This window comes from Ambystoma mexicanum, chromosome 5q (assembly GCF_040938575.1).
Source record: "Ambystoma mexicanum isolate Mex_15411 chromosome 5q, UKY_AmexF1_1, whole genome shotgun sequence".
Taxonomy (NCBI): domain Eukaryota; kingdom Metazoa; phylum Chordata; class Amphibia; order Caudata; family Ambystomatidae; genus Ambystoma; species Ambystoma mexicanum.
The window spans coordinates 889,635,253-889,648,891 of record NC_090933.1 but is presented as its reverse complement, the minus strand read 5'-3'; positions in this window follow the sequence as shown (position 1 = coordinate 889,648,891).

Sequence of the window (13,639 nt, the reverse complement as noted above, 5' to 3'; positions counted from 1 at the left end):
TGATGGGAACTGGGCTTGTAGGGTATGGCGTAGTCTGAAGTAAATGAATATATCGAGTGATGAATTACCTCCCCTCTCTTTGGCCATCTGAGGGGTTATAAACATCCCTTCAGGGATAAGATCACCTATGGATTGGATATTGATTTTGTTGAGCCATATATGAAATATCTTTGCGCTTGTCAGAGGTATACCGAGGATGAACTTGATTGGCAATAAGGGGGAGTATCTTGTGTGTATTCCGTATTTATTGGCGATTTTCTTCCAAATTGCATAGGTGGATAGGACAGTATTCATTGTGTTGTGCGATACTGGAAGGTTGCTGAGAATAACAGATCTTAGGAGGTTTGGAGAGGCTAGGGCTCGTTCGACCTGTACATGTGGGCGTATAAAGTGTATAGTATACCAATGGTTCAGGAATTGTGCCTGCGCGGCCCAGTGGTGTTTCTCCATATCAGGGAGTGCGAGGCAACCTTGTGATAATGGTAATGTCAACGTTGTGTAAACAACTCTTGCCGGCTTTCCAGCCCATATTAGTTCGAGGATAAGGCTTTTTATTTTTTGGAAAAATGAGCGTGGTAGTATTAGGAGTATATTTGTGAATAAATAAAGAAGAGGGAGAATCACTATTTTGGTCAGTGAGACCCGCTCCCATAACGTTAGTGGGAGAGACTTCCATCTCTGAATGCGCTCCTGTAGGGAGTTATTGTCATACCGTAGTTGTCTTTAAAGATTTCGTTACAGTTCAGTGACATAAAGATGCCGAGATATCAGACTTTGGAGCTTTCCCATTTCAATCTGTGATCGTCCTGGAATTTAGGGGTATTTGGGGTCAGCGGAAATATCACTGATTTGGAGTGATTGGTCTTGAGGCCTGAGATGTTGCTAAATTTGATCACTTTGCGCATTATCGGGTTGAGGTTTGTTTGGGGGTCATTGACAAATAGCATAACATCATCGGCATATAGGGAGACTACCAATCTATGTGGGCCTAGGGTGAGGCCTCTATCAATTTGGTGGGATCTTAGTCTAGAGGCTAGGGGTTCCATGATTAGGGTAAAGATGAGGGCTGACAAAGGACAGCCCTGCCTGATGCCGCGTTCTAGCCTGATATAGGTAGATTTCGTGTTATCTGGGGTAATGTAGGATCGGGGATCATTGGTGAGTAGCGAGATCATTTTGATAAAGAGTTTTCCCAAGCCCATTTGTGTAAGTGTCGCAAAGAGATAAGGCCACTCTACGGAGTCAAAGGCCTTTTCGGCGTCCAGTAGGACGGCGATTGCTTGTTGTGTTGGTTCAAGAGCCGCAATGTAGGGGTGTCACGGTATTAGTTTTATGACGGTACGATAACCTTCTTGCCAAATGACGGTATATCATGGTTATCGCGGTATAGCAGGTGGAGTTAACCAATCTTAACAAATATTTTCTAAAAGGTCATAAATTGTCAGATTTATCATCACAAACAAAACCAGGCACCCTGGCCCAGAATTGGGCTTTTCAACATAATTTCCACTGAAATGCCACCCCTTGCTTCCACCAAACACAAACACACATGTGGAGAGGAGGAGGGGGGAGCCCTGCTGTGACTGGCAAAGCAAACTGAATAGCTTTTCTTAAGTGGTCATTTAGGCTTTTAGCTCTCTCACTGGCTACTGGTGAAGATGAACATGTTGCCATCTTTATAACCTGCATGCCACCGATCAATGAAGGCTGATGGTAGTATACGCTTGTGCGCATAAACACAAGCATGCTCTCTTTACGTTACAGCCTTTAGTTTACTTGCGGGCCAAAAGGTGTTCAGTAATCACAGACTTGTTACCCTTTGGTGTGGCAGCAGGGATACCCACAGAGATGAGTGAAATTCGCAGTGTGACTTATTATATGTAAATTCAATGATAGAACCAGGGAAATCCCCCCATTGTCATATGTTTAGCAAATATTATCCATTATAAATATAGAAACCCCAAAGCCGCCAACCCAAAGTAAACCCTTTTCCTTCTTGGCACTGTATTTATTCTTCCTATTGCTAACATATTGATTTTGTGTCAGGCACGTGTGGTTTATGGAATGGCATTAAAAACTGCTCCAACTGAAACTACTTGGCAGATGGCACATCCAACAGTGCAAGACCAAGACTGTGCAGCACTTGCTCACTGCAGCCTTTCCAAATCAGATTGAAAGCACACTTAACGGTATAAACGGTATACCGGTATAAACAATGTGACGGTTATTATTGTTCAATTGATTGGTTCACGGTATCTTTAACGGTATACCGTTATACCGTTACATCCCTACCGCAATGACACTAAACAGCCGTCGGATGCCGTAGGTTGTGCTACGTCCGGGGATAAAGCCAGCCTGGTCACCTAGTACCAGTGCGGGCATGAGAGGGGAGTAGTCGTGTTGCTATAATTTTAGCAAAAATCGTGTTATCAAGGTGAATTAATGAGATTGGTCTGTAGGAGGTGCAGTCCTCTTGGGTCTTGCCTGGTTTATGTATTAAGAATACATTGGCTTCGCGGAGTGTGGGTGGAAGGAACCCCTGCTCTAGGGCTTCTTCGTATAATCGGAGGAGTAGTGGAGCTATGGTGGCCACGTGTGCTTTGTAGAATTCTCCTGTGAGGCCGTCAGGGCCCGGAGCTTTGCTGTTTGGAAGAGATTTTATTGCTTCTACTATTTCTTCTTGTGAGATGGGCGCGTTTAGTGGTTCACGGAGTTCTTGGACTACCCAGTATAGTTCGGTGTCATTGAGGAAGTCTTGAAGTGTCTCTGGGCTGGTAGTGCTTTTGGAGCTGTATAGGTCTTGATAAAAATTGCGCAATGTATTGACTATTTCCTCTTCTGTATAGACCAGGTTTCCTTGCGTATCTCGGATTTGTTCCACGCAGGCAGGTGTTTTGTCTATTTTTAGTAAGTGGGCCAGAAGTGCCCCGGGTTTTTTACCCTCGCCGTATTGTCGGATCTGGTGTTTGCATCCTAGAAACTTCAGCTCACGCTCAGCCAATTCCTGGAATTTCAGTAGTTCTTCTTTCAGGTCAGCTTGAGTCTGCGGATCTTGTGATGTTATGCCTTTAGTTTCGAGCTCCTTCAGACATTGTTCACTATTTGCCAATTTGCAGCCTATTAGTTTTAGAATTCTGTTTTCCTTCGCCATGTATGCACCTCGTACATGGCATTTCAGCGTTTCCCACAACGTACCGGCAGAGTTAACCGAGTCCTGATTTATTTCAAGAAAGGTTGTGATCTCTTGCTGGAGTTCCGATGCAAAGATAGAATCTGAAAGTAAACCTGCTTTGAATCGCCAGTTGAGGACCGACACCTTGGTGTTAAGCAGATCGAACTCAAGTGTTACCATGGAATGGTCGGAGAAGGAACGTGGGAGGATTTGACAGGATCCCCAGCTGTATGGACTTTGGGTCGATACCATAATATAGTCTATGCGTGAGCTGGTATTGTGGACTGCTGAGTGAAATGTATATTCACGTACATCTCGGTGGGTGTGTCTTCAGATATTGGATAATTCAAATGCTTGACAAATCTCTGTCACCTGATAGCTCGCTTTGGAGGGTTTTCTGACTGTGTTGTGAGATTTGTCGTTTTTGGGGTCTAGTGGGGTATTGAGGTCTGCGCCCCAGATGATTGTTGCAGAGGTGAGCGTTCCTAGTTGAGACATAATCCAGTTGAAGTTGTTTGGTCCATCCGTGTTGGGGGTGTAGGAGTTCACCAGGACTATTTCTTTCCCAGCAAGTATTCCTCTCACCAGGAGAGCTCTTCCTTCACATCTTTCTTTGAGTCAATTAAGCTGAAGTTGGCATTTTTGTCAATTAAGATTGCAACCCCTCTTGCAAAGGATGAGTATGAAGAAAAGTATCTATGGCAGCCCCATGATCGAGCCCAATGTTGTTCAGCAGCTGGCATGAGATGGGTCTCTTGTAGCATGGCAATATTGATTTTATGTCTTCTGAGGTATTGCAGGATCCTCCTGAGTTTAGCTGGTTGATTGCCCCCTCTGATGTTCCAGGTGGTTACTTTAAACGGACCCATGGGGGATGGCTAGATGAAGGCTGTTGGGCTCTGCATGGTTGGCTGGTTTCGGTTGATGCCTGGGCGCGGAAGAGCAGCTGTTGATACTTATGATCATCGTGGAGGGGGTATACGGTTGTTGTACAGTAGAACATTGGTGAACAGTCGAAAGTAACTTAGTGAGGTTAAAATCCCCCCCTGCGTGGGCAACCCCCAACTGGCCCATGGTGTACCCCCCCTTGTGAACAAAACTGTGAACAATGCTGTGCTTGGGGCACTGGTAGCCTTCCAAGAGGGGGGAAGGGCTCCCTGTTGAGGTAGGATTTTGTTTCTGTGGTGATTATCGTGCGTGAAAGTGGGGGTGGAATGGTACCACCAATGTTTGTTGCTGAAATCGGTTGTTAGGGTGGGTCTCTGCGCATGCGGTCTTCATGTCGTGGCCTTGGGTTGTTGGAGGCGGGTCTACAACAAGCGCGATCTAGGTAATGATTGGCTTCCTCTGATGTATTGAAGAATTGGATTTTCCCCTCGTGTTAGATTTGGAGCTTTGCCGGGAAGAGCATAGAATAGAGTATTTGGTTGTCTTGCAGTCTCCGCTTGACCGTTGTCTATGAACGCCTCTGTGCCTGTACTGTTGGGGAGAAGTCTGGGAAGAATTGGATTGGGTCTCCGTCGTATTGGAGTTTCCCTCTTTCTCTGGCAGCCTTGAGTATTGCATCACAGTCTTTGTAGTTTAATAGCTTTGCTGTTATTGGTCGTGGGTTTGCGTCTGGGACTGGTCTGGTATTTGGGATCCTGTGTGCTCTCTCTATGACAAATAGCTGAGAGAGAGTTTCTTTCCCAAATAGTTCCATGCAGATCTGTTCGACATGGTCCTCCATTTTAGCCTGAAGTTGTTGCTCTCTGACTCCAATAATTCTGATATTGTTTCTGCGGGAGCGCCCTTCTAAATCTTCGTTTTTAGCGCAGACTGCCTTCTTTTGGGATTCAAGGGTGGAGACTCTGGAGATCAGGGCTGCAGTGCCATCGTCGAGGTCTGATACGCGTTGTTCAACAGTGTCCAGCCTGTCTGCATGTTTATCGAGGCGGTGTTGAAGTTGGTCTACCTTTGACGATAGAGTGTCTAATTTACTCCCCGGGCCTCCAATTCCAGCCTTTAAGTCCATTAGGATTTCCCTAATGTCGAAATTTGGGGCTTGCTCCTCTATTGGGGCTGTGTCTGGTGCTGGCGACTCTGGTCTACTGTTGGAGTTGGGTTTGCTAGAGGAACTGGCTTCAAAGTTCAGTTTTTTTTGGGACTTGTCTGTTTTTCCCATGGCTTATCATTATTTAATTCCGGAAAGTTTGCGGAAGGTGGTAATTTAAGCCACTGACGGTGATGTCCGGGCGTGGTCAGTTGCTTGAGGTGCCTTTGCTGTTGTTTTACGTAGTTTGTAAGGGACTGGATGATAATTATAGCACGATGTAGCTTATTTGGGACCAGACTGAGGGTACTGTTGGGTTTTCCTTGCTGGTTGGCATGTGCTTGCGATTTTCTGTTCACACAGTTGCAGCGACGGATATTTTAGGGGGGATTGGGTAGCTCTAGGAATCTTTGACTAGCTTTCCTAATCGGTCAGTGTTGTGGCGCTCTTGCTGCAGCCCGGGAGGTGAGTTGTCAGCAGTTCTTGCAGTTTTGTCGCAATTACCCCGCAGGTGAGCCCTGTGGTTGGTGTTGTTTGTTGTGTTGCTTTAGCTGTGCTTTGCAGTGTTTCCAGCTGGATCAGCGTACGTGAGTCCAGAGTGCTTAAGTTCTTATGGCTTCTGTGCTTGGAGTTCGGCAGTGGGGAGCAGCTGTTGTTGCACGAGGGTGGGGCCTGGTGGCTTGAGCTAGCTGTTTCGTTGCTCACCTATTATTGGGGTGCCGTGGGGAACTATTGCGGCAGATAATTCCCAGCTCCTCCGTTGGCCGCGGGGTACAAGCTTGTTGCTGGTAGTTGTTTCGCCTGCAAATATTAACCTGTGAGGGGGTTATGATCAGTTGTTGCTGTAGTATCTATAGTGCAGTTTTTGGTGGATCTGTACCAGCAGCCTGCACAGTTTTGACCTAGATTCATGGCGAGCAGGTCTCTTGGAGGGTGTTATCTACTGGTGTCTGGATTAGCAGTGTTGCGCGGTGCCGCCTTCAGGACTTTATATGCGTACTGTGAATGTCTGCGGTGACCGTGGTATTGTTTAGCTATTAGAGGTATTTATAGCCGAATCACCGTGAGGTCCTGTGGCTTGGGTTATCAGGGCGGTCACCGCTCTATTGTAGGTGCATTGAATGGGCCCTTGAGAGGCGAGTGTGTTGTCCTCTGCGGCCTCGCAGGAGGCCACTTCTTTGCTGAAGCGCTGTTAAAGGAAGCCAGCGGAGGCGTTTGCTTCCGCGCCTTCCGCTGGCTTTGCTGGTTACGTGGGCAGGTCAGGGGGGTTCCGCGGGCCAGTTGGGGGCTCGAACTCCGAGCTGCGCATGCTGCAGTATATTCCTACCTGGTCGCTGGTCTGGGTTCGGTCGCCTGGGTCGGTGACGCTACTGCACCCTGCACCAAGCCGCCGCGGGGACGGAGACTCCTGCGTCTCTTTGGGCGCCGAGGGCGCGCACGTCCACCCGCTTTCTTGAAGTTGCTCTGTCTACTCGGCAGGGCTGGTAGAGCTTTCGCCGCATGCCCACATGGGCGACAGTTTGGGTCTCTGTGGGGCTCCTCCCTCACCGGTTGCAAGCCGGGCCTGCAGCTTGGGAACACAGCCGGCGCGGGCCGACAGGCCTGTGATGTATGGGCTGTAACTCTGGGGATATTTGCCCTTCAGAGACGAAATTGGTCTCAAATTATTCAGAAGGTCTCGTAGATTCGCCCAGCGTTAGCATTGGATAAGCTAATTACCTCAGAGGCATCGATGTCACAGGATTAATTAGGAGCTGCCCAGAGCTCTCTAGGAAGCCGCCATCTTGGTTGGCTCTCTAGTGCCCTCTGTGAAAGTGTATATATTTTTATAGAATCTTGATTGGACATTCCTTTATTTTGGACTGTAATACTTCGCTGTTTGGGTCAATAATGAACCACATTCACAGCTTCTGTGAACCAGAAGAAGGACTCAGACCTGTGGGAGTCATGTTCAAGGATTTTGTTTTAAATAAAGGAATCAAACGCCAAACTTGCCGTATTTCTAGGAGAGAAGTTCCCTACATAGCAAAGTAAAAAATAAGTATGGATGATGAAGTCCAAAATAAAGTTCTTGAGTCTGAATCCTAACCACTAACTGGCCCTACCACTCCTGGCAAAACATCTAGGATATGGTACAACAGCATCAGCACTGCTTCTGCCTGGCCCATTTGACACATAGATAGTTCATAGTCTTCAAGGGTGTCTTGTTTCCAGCAGGTTATTTTTATTGGTCTTTAACTCAAATTAAAGATTTCAAAAGCAACTGTTTCTTGATGCAAAACGATCCCACCCCTCTAAGTTGATTTGAAAACAACAACAAAAAGAATGTTTTTGCCTTTTCTCACTTCAAGGTGTTGGGATTCCCAAATGTTTGGTAGTTTTGCAGTTTCCTTGACTTTCTTAGCCTCAATTAAAACATTTGTGTCTGTTTCTTTCTATCCATTCATAGGTTATTTATATCTTTCGGATTCTCAGGCTCCCATAACTAGATAGCTTTTTTGAGCCGTTATACACCGTGCTTTTGTTTCTCTGTCCCTCTTTTATAATAGTTTCTTACTCTCGGGTTTCTCAGGCTCCCATGACCTCCATAGCTTCCTTAGCTCTTGTTCACAGTTCTTGCTTTACGGCCAATCCCTCTCTCGTAGGATTTTTGGACATCCAGGTTTCTCAGATTCCGGTAACCTTGGTAGTTTTTCCAATCATTAATAACACTATTCGTATTATTTTCACTCACCTTTTCATAGTGTTTTCACCACTTCTAGGTTTCTCAGGCTCCCGTAACCTTGATAGCTTTCCCAGCTGTTATTAACAAAGTTCATGTCTTTCTTGATCCCCCTTTTCATAGGGTGTTTGCACACTCAAGTTTCTCAGGCCCCCATAACGTTTATATCTTTCCCATTCATTAATCAGAAAGTCCGTACCTCGTAACAGTATATTATCCACAGGGTTGGACTGGCGGCATCGGCCCATCGGCCACTGGCTGATGACCTTTGAGGCCCTGGGGTGCCGGTTTTCATGAGGCCACCCCAGGGCCGTTATTTTTCCAGGTAAAAATGTTTAAGAAAAAAATCATGTCTAAACTCATGTCTCTTGTGGGCCGCGTGGCATGGCCCAAGCTGGGGCATTTTTTGTTTTTATTACATTGTTGATGTTGTACTTGTTGCTTGCTCATGTGTGAAAGATGCAGTGTGCACCGTCACTAGTACTGCCATGGGCCGTGGCGTCTATCCGGTCCCGCCCCAGAACCCTGAAGTAAAATCACAGACATATCTCGCAGGCCATTACAATTTGCGGAAAGTAACTGGCACACACTCTGCAGGGGGGGTGCAGGCGGGCTGCGGCGGGGCTGAGGCTGCTGTCTGCTGAGCTGTGTGCAGCATAATTATTTATCATCAAAGCAAGGTAACAACACACACACGTTGTTACCTTGCTTTGATGATTTGATTAGCATGCATGCATCATTCATATTATGAATGCATGCATATCAATGCATCAATGGCAAGAGGGCTGGGGATGCCGGTGGCTGTGACTGAGGTGGCAGGCAGTCTCAGGCTGCAGCCACTTGACTCTGGGGCTGCCGTACTCGCCTCGGGCCGGCCGCCCCGCTTAAAGTGCTAAATATTTAACACCAGCTGGCTTGGCTTGGCTGCTTCCTGTGACTGCTGCTGGGCTGGGAGCTGCCCTGGGGGTGGGCTGCCCCCCCCCCCGCCAGGAAGTTCATGCCATATAATAACAAGTTGCTTTCAACTTTGCAGGAAGTAACAACAACTAATTTGTTACACTTTGCAAAGTTGAAAGCAACTTGTGCCTGGGGGCTAGGGATGCGACTGACGGCTGAGTAGACTCTGTGCCTCCAACGCAACGCCGAATGGACTACCACGTGACTCCCTCTCTCAGACAGAGCCAGAGGATAAAGTTGGCCCTCTTCCTGACCCTGACATGATTTTGGTCAGCGGCAGCCGTCCACACGACACGACTCACGACTATGACACCCGCCATCCAGCACAGCAGCAGCAGGCCTTGGCCCTTGGGCAGTGTGCAGCAGTAGGACTAGGCAGCACCACTGGTAGTGGGCACACAGGGCACCGCACCGCAGTGTGGCTGGCAGCCAGAGCCAAGCACAGTCTCTACCGGCCCGTCCAACTGCCGCTCGGCTCAGCACTTGCTCCTCCACCTCTGAGTCCGAGTCCGAGGTGCAGTGCAGCCTCCGCTCAGGTCGGCCCGGCCCCCAGGAACACAGGCAGCCAGCAGCAGCAGTGGAGACGGAGAGAGACCCCCCTGAGGCAGTCTGGACTGGCACTACTAGGTAAGATAATCGTGCCCCCATGATCTCTGACCCCATGTGCGTCTTCCCCCTGAAGAAATACATTGCCAGCCAGGAGCCAGCCCTTTGTTTGTAATTGTAACCCACCTCTGTCCTCTGCATGCGATATGCTCTGCAACTGACCCTCACAGTTTGTTTCCATGGGTTGGGGACATTTAAGCTCTTTATTGCACAGTTAAGTGAACTTCCAAGGAAAATTATTCATTTAGTCAGGGTGCCATGCCACATAATCCTGCCGTTCCTGTTAACATGTCTTTCCTTATTAGATCCCGCGTGAATAGGCAGGCGGCCTGATCTACCAACATTTCCTCGAGTTTATCATAAAATAAATGTGCAATGCTGCACTGCAGACATCATCATCACACCCACTGAAACATGTTGCGCTAGCCTCCTGCCTCCTTCCAACCCTCCGCAGAGAGCGCCCCGATTAATCTTGCCGAGCCCAGGGTCCAGGGATCTCTGCTGCTCATCACATCAGAATGTACGGGTCTGCGTGACTGCGTCCTCGGCTCCCACCCTCTGCGTCTGGCCCCACACCTCCTGGTAGGAAAGTATGGATGGAAGGGCTGGTAGTTAAGAAAAGGTAAGTGGCCACCTTAATGTTGCAGAACGTGAGCCATCCAGACATCTGCTCCGACCCGAGAGTCCCCCTCGTCAGTGTCCAGTGGCAGTTATTAACGTAGAGAATGTTATTGTTAGAGCCTGCATTTGTATATATTTTCAGGCCATGAAGGGAGTGTGCTATGCATATGGTGAGCAAAAGTAATTGGACGGGACCCATGCTTTGAACTGTAGGGTTGGTGTGTGATGCAGAGCAGCACCGCCCTTTGCTCGGGAAGTGCCAGTGAGGCGCCCAACCTGCACTTCCGAGTCAGCAGTACATACCCCCATAAGCCTTCTGTGCCGTGCGTGCCCCGATCTCGCAAGCTCATGTCCCTTACCAAGTTGCCAGTAGCAGTCACACTGCCTTTAAGCCACCCTATAGGCTATGTGCCGTGCAAGGCAAGGCGCATCAAGGTGATCCAGTCCGATAGTGTCAACTTGACACTCTCGGATGTTTCATATGCTGCTTGTCAACTCACTGCTTCATCCCATAAAAAAGGTGCCTCTGTTATGCAGACAACACCCCCCCAACCCCCATATAAGCAAGCGACCGGTGCCTGCCCAACCCATCTCCTGGACTGTGACAACGCATTTTTTAAAGTCATAGGATTAACCAATTTCTCAACATATTACCACTCAGCAACAGTCGCTCAACCTGCTAGGCCACCATGGTAGCCCGAAACTGTAATGTTCTATTGATCCCTTATTGCTATCCTGCCTACCAATGGTATGTCTTCGGCACTATATGTGAGGATGCAACATGCCACCCAGTTGTTGAGCGCATCTACCCTCTGCTGGCTGCAGAAAGAACACCTTTTTTTTGCTGTGGTATTTAAGAAAGTGGGCCGCCCCTCCAAAGTTTGTCCTGCCCAAGTGGGTGCTTATTGGAATGTCTCTCTTCGCCCCACAAAGAGTAGAAAATGGGAACGTATGGTGTCACTGCGCTTCTCTGTGAGTGATGGTGGTTAGGAGAAGGCACAGTAACCTAGGCCCAATTGATGTGTATGGAAATAGCCTGTCCTCCATAGACACTGCAGCGCTTGATAACTTTGTGCGTTCCCCACGCCTCCATGAAAATTATGTTTCCCGACACCGCAGGCCTCTAATTATTTCTCTGGCTGATGTGACCAATCGAAAGACTATTCAAACCAATGGGGTGCAGTGCAGACCCCCTTTAGTGGCTTTGCACAGTAGATACGGGTGGTGATGTGTTCAGCTTCACAATTAGTCATTCAGAAGGGTGACAGCTTAGACAGGTACACAGTATTACTGTGACAATGGATTCACGTCTAATTCCTAGGGCAGGGGTCTGAACACTTTCACTCGCCAGATGTTTTGGACTACAACTCCAATCACCTCTAAGCAGCATAGTTAATGGTGAGGGATCAAGCGAGTCATAATCCACATCTTGAAAGCCGCATATTGCAGACCCCTTACCTAGGGCTTCTTAGAGGAACACCTTTTAAGTGGTCAACCCTTCGTCTAATTATGCAGAAGAATGTGTCCACTTATTTGGTGAAAGGTGGACATTGAATGAATAACATACATCAGTAGGCTCAACTGCATTTTGCTGTTTTCTGTGCTGTCTTTCTGTCCTTTTGGGGCAACGGGTCGTTACTCCACTGCCCTGTCCTAGCAATCTTTGTGTGATTGTTGAACCATTTCACTATGATCTAATTCAGGTTACTTTCTTGGCAGGGCAATGCAATTCTGCTGACCCACGTTTCAAGAAAGTATTTTGCTCAAAGAAAGATGCATTCTTTGGAAACAGGAATTGAAATAAATGATGGGTGCTCGCCTACTGCACACGTTGAGTGCAGCCGAAATCTTTACTTCAGCCAATACAAATGAGGCCCTAGTGGGGGAGGGTGCAGAGCAAGTAGTTATGGCCTTCATTGAGTGTTTTTTGGTTCCCCACCATTAAATGGCCCATCTCCAGGCGCCATACCCATGCAGGTCCACTCCGGGCATCCCCCCCCCTTTTGTATCCCTCTGTTAAGAGGGGAGGGGGATGTTCCTGTGGAGACAAGGACAAAATCCCTCTGCAGCCCTCGCTTGTTGATTTCACAAATTTGGCAGTGCATCTTTCCAAGGGAGTGCCACCAACCCATGCGAAGGAGTTCCTCCTATGCTGGAAACGTAAAGTGCTGAATGTCTATTACCCTACGAGCGACAAATGACACCAGTGTCAGTCTCAAAGCCTTGTACGGATTTAGTGCTCCGTTCATTCAGAACGAAGCAAGCAAGCAACATATTATATTGGGTCTGTCCGTTCTTCTTCCAGCCTTAAGTTCTGGTACAGATGCCAGCCACCGCACTGGAATAGCCTCCACTGACTACTTTATTATTGTCATAGTTTTCTGGAGTGCATACTTTCTGGACATGTCTGACTGCAGTTTCCCACATTTTGCTTGCTCCATTGGCACATTTAAAAAAACCTATGGTTTAGGCAGCAGCCACAGTGCCGATTCTTGGCTCACCTTAGATAGAAGGCATGGTCCTTGAGCTTTTTAGCACTTAAAAGTTGCCGTGGGTGCAGTTTCGATGTATTGAGTGGACTCACCCAATACATTGTGCAGTGCTGGTGATGAGTTCTGTATGGTTGCGTTTTTATTCCTTTGGTGTAACTAATCTGTTTCTAATAACGCATTCAGTGGCCCTCATTACAAGTCCGGCGCTGGACCATAGTGCTATTAGCACCATGGTCCATGCCGGACTCCGGCATGGTGGATGGCGGAATTACCGCCCCATTCCAAGGTGAGTGGGGCGGTAATTCCCCATTCACCATTTGCCCTTCCCCATTCCCATTTTTGCCCCATAGGGCATAATGGGAATGGGGAAAGGCGCTATGTACGGTGCCGCAAATTGCGGCACAGTACTTAGCACCAAGATCACTTTGCGGCATGGGTTTTAACGCCTGCAAAAAGCAGGCGTTAAAACCCGGGACCTCTTAATCAGGCGTTAAGGGTTAACGGCGCCGACGGCGCTGTTAAACCCTTAACGCCTGACTTGTAATGAGGGCCAGTATTCTGAATACTCAGGTAATGACCTTGGTCTAACTCTGGCACCCTCTCGGCTTAACCCCTGATTAGGTTCATACTGCTGGAGCGGTATGAACGTAGCATACTGGCATACAATGTCTTTCCTTATTAGATCCCGCGTGAATAGGCAGGCGGCCTGATCTACCAACATTTCCTCGAGTTTATCATAAAATAAATGTGCAATGCTGCACGGCAGACATCATCATCACACCCACTGAAACATGTTGCGCTAGCCTCCCGCCTCCTTCCAACCCTCCCCAGAGAGCGCCCCGATTAATCTTGCCCAGCCAGGGTCCAGGGATCTCTGCTGCTCATCACATCAGAATGTACGGGTCTGCGTGACTGCGTCATCAGCCTCCTGTACAATGTACAAACTGCAGAGGCAGCAGCACCAAACATGACATCATGGGGGAATGTTGGCAAAAATGGTGCACATGCATCATGAACGTTCCTGCAGTACCATGTTG